The 3,878-nt window shown below is 40.3% G+C and overlaps 1 pseudogene; it reads right to left on the bottom strand.

Moving 5' to 3' along the window:
• Positions 1-887: 887 nt before the first annotated feature.
• LOC116084649 lies at positions 888-3,540 on the bottom strand (annotated as a pseudogene).
• Positions 3,541-3,878: the final 338 nt, after the last annotated feature.

The raw sequence follows: 3,878 nt of genomic DNA, 5'->3' as shown, positions 1-3,878 counted from the left end.
TTTTTCGAGACAGTGTTTCTCTGTATACCCCTGGCTGTCCTGGAACTCACTCTGTAGACCAAGCTGGCCTTGGCAGAAATCCGCATGCCTCTGCCTCCCAAGTGCTGGGATTAAAGGCGTGCGCCACCACCGCACGGCCAGAAGCAATTCTTAACACAGTTTTGCCATGGTCTTATCCATTGAAATAAATTCAATAAAGTCAAAACTAAACCAAGATTTGCTAGTGTCTAGAACAAGAAAATAAAATAACAATAAAAGTCTCTGAAACAATTTTAAAGTACACACAAGTATCTTATCTCCAGAATATATACAATGTTTTGTAATCTTTCTCTTCTTATCTCAATTTGCAAAATTCCAAATGATCTTAATTATTCGGTTAATAAGGTGTATCTTTTAAAATTCATGTGTTAGATCCCTTATTTTAAAAGAAAATAAATGCCAAAGAGCAGTTATGTACATCAAACATTCCAGCTCAACAAGCCTCAGGAACTTAACCAGAGGATTTTATTCAACAACTATCACAGTGCTGTTTAGTCTACAGAAATTGAGATACACAAATATGTACTTCCAAAAATTCACTTAAGACACTATAGAAATATACAATAGTATTTTGCACCCACCAACAGTTTACTGTATCAGGGTTACAAAGCTACTGATTATCAGGAATAACTTAAGTCACTGGTCTTGGGATGTGAGATTCAAACAAAGATAAATTACATCAAAATCAATATTGTTTTACATAGACTATCTTGAAAAATGTGTTTCAAGAAAATAAAGCAGTATTGGTTAGTGTTACTAATCTTCTTTACAACTTTACGAAGTGATAATTCAAAGCACCATGTAAGTCAGCATCTTATTGAAGTATGAAGTTCCACGGAACTTAAGTTTCATAACAAGTGAGTTGTAGATCGACTTAATGTATGACTTCTCCATTCAGAGAAAGAAGGGAGGCTGACAAGGGAGGGAGATGGAATACATGCTAAGGATGATGTGCTGGACAGACGGCTCACAGCAAGTTTGCCACTGCTTGGGGGACTCCTTCCCTCTGAGCTATGGGATGTTGAAAGAGCCATCCGCAGGGCTCTCTTGGGTGTTTTGGAAAAAGAGAATGCCCTTGTAAGCATTTTTGAAGTCTTTTTAATTGCTCTAGATGCTCGACTCAATGTACTATCCATATCTTTTGTATTTACTTCAAAAGATTCTGGATCAGCCACATACATAAGATTCTCAGCATCTGCTTTACAAATGGTGTTGGCAACGTGTCGATACAGCATCTTCAGCCAACTCTCCTTTGGAAGCTCCTCTGATGTCATCTGGAAACTAAGCAGTACACTGGCCTGCTCTGTTGGTGGCCTGACACACAAGGCAAAGGCACTATGACAATCTTCTGTCTCTCTGATGTCCAGCCAGCACCTTCTTAATCTGAGAAAGAGGCATTAGATGAATGTGCTTCAGAGAAGCTGGTGGCCAGGTACAGTCATGAGGACTTCTAAACGTGCCAATAACCTTGTGCCATTTTCTTACTATCTGGAGTCATTGAAGAGGAAGAGAGTGACTTGTTCTCCTCAGTCATAGGGGTACTCGCCAAGAGAGACTCTTTCCACTCTTTGTACTAGGCTTCGATGAGAAGATAACAGATTAGCCGGGCATCCATCTACTTCATAAACAACATCAAAAATTTGCTTCTGTGCTTCTGCTTTTCTCTTATCCTCATTGATATGTGTTATTACTTCTTTTAGTGATCCAATAGCTTTTGCTAAAGTGCTTTTGTCTGGATTTTCAACAGCTGTATGCTTTTTAAGATCGTTTAAAGGAAAGCAACAGTGAGTAGCTGCTGTACTGGCCAAATGAGAAGTTCCACAAGACTCTGTCGTCCACACTCTGGTTTAGCTTGATTTATCTTGAGGAAAGCATGAAATCTGGGCTTCAGTTTTTCACATTTAATAATCATTTCCTTGCTCATTTCAAAGAAGTTTACAAACGGAGGGTAGGTTTTTACCAAATCTTTTGAATATTTAAGAAAGATGTAACCAATACTTCTGCTCTCATCCCAGTTAGCAATAAGGTCTTCAAGATCATCCTTTATCTTCATATGTACATCAAAGGTATCTGGGATGCTCCCCAAAATAGTCTTGATCTCCTCGGGTGCAAGAATAGGTCCACCACGTTGTCCTTCTTCTTCTAAGGGTACCTGAAATAATTGAATGATTGTGGCCAGTATATTGACATAATTGCTCTCAGTCTGGCAAAGCTCTTTCACCACCCGCCACCTGGCTGATTGCTTTGGAGGAACTGGAGTAGAACTTCTAGAAGACTTAGCACAAGACTTCGGTGTTTCTCTATAGTGAATGATGAACTCGAGTATGTTGGAGATATCCAGGAGTGATCCAATAGAAGGGAATGCTCAGCTGAGGGCCGCTTACGGGGAGAGAAAGGAGAGAGGTCAGTCTCTGGAGAGCTGAGGGTTTCTTTCAATCTCCGTCTTTTGTGGTTGCTGTTTGGGGCACTTAGAGAAAGCAGAGACACCGATTTCTTGAGCTCAGGAGTATTAGCCTTTTCATACAAATACATAGATTCTCCTGCACGAATATCAACCTGAATGCTTCCCCAGAACAACTATTGCCTGACAACAAAAAGTTTCTTTGAAGGTTCAAATAGAAGGTTCTTTACTGTATTCTCTTAAACAATAAGGTGAGTGCACCCTTCATCGCCAACTGGTAAATAGCTACCTCCTTGCATTTCAGTCATTTCTTCCATACTGTGTTTCTCTTCATTTGAAATTCCCAGGAAACTTAAAATGCAATCTTGGAATGGAGGAACTTTAAATTCATTTCTAAAGTCATCAACTGCTGCACAAAAACACTGTTCATTGCGTCTATCCCATGCTTTATAAATCCATTCTGGCTTCATAATTGGAGTACCCAGACTCACTGCAACTCTAAATTTTTCGCCTTGTGTACAATTTGCCATCAGTTGTGTTACTTTGGAATTACATTCTTCCTGAATAACTCCACCCATATGATGAACCAATGACACCAATTTGACAAGCTCCTCCTTCCTCCTGAACCCAGTAAAGCAGAGCACCAGGTTCAGCATGCTCATACAATACAGTGGCTGGCAGGAAAATGGCAAGGGCTCTCCCCTTTGTGCACAGTTGAGTATAACTTGTGGTCCAACAATCATACAATCAGCCTTGTATAAGTCTTTGAAGACAGAACTCTGGAAGTCAGTAACTACAAATATATTCTCAAATTCTGGGGAATCCAAACTTTCAAATTCTTCCATTGAGTCCATCTTTACACATGGTCCTTTCATTTCCTTCAAGGCCTTGAGAAGCTCTTCTTGTCTCCCAGCTCCCTGGACCACTACCACTCTTGCTTCAGTCTGAGGCATCTCTTCATCAACATTTGAAGTAGATGCTAAGCACAACTTTTCCTTGGATGTTTCAGTAACTTTAGAATCAAATATTGAAGAGTCTGCCAAGCCAGTTATCTCAGTAGGAGATGGTAACAAGCTGTTGTCAGCCATTGTTTGTACTACTTTATGAGGGCACACTCAGATATATATATATATAAAAAGTAACCACTGAGGTGCAGTCCCTGCTTATCCTTCTCAGTCATGGAGTCTCCTCAATGGAGCTGCTATCAACTGCACACATTTAATACAGATAAAATCCTGGAACTGGTGGTGTGCAGCCTAGCCTGAAATTCCAAGACCAAGTGAGGAGATATTGTCACATTAAAGCTGCTGTAAAGAGAAAGAAAAAAGAAGGTAGGAGAAAGGGAGGGGGGAGAGAGGGGAGAGGAGAGGAGTTATCTTTCATTACTGCTGTCACAACACACACACATACACACACACACACACACACACACACACAC

This window comes from Mastomys coucha, unplaced genomic scaffold, assembly GCF_008632895.1.
Source record: "Mastomys coucha isolate ucsf_1 unplaced genomic scaffold, UCSF_Mcou_1 pScaffold9, whole genome shotgun sequence".
Lineage (NCBI taxonomy): Eukaryota > Metazoa > Chordata > Mammalia > Rodentia > Muridae > Mastomys > Mastomys coucha.
This window is presented reverse-complemented; position numbering and strand designations above follow the sequence as displayed.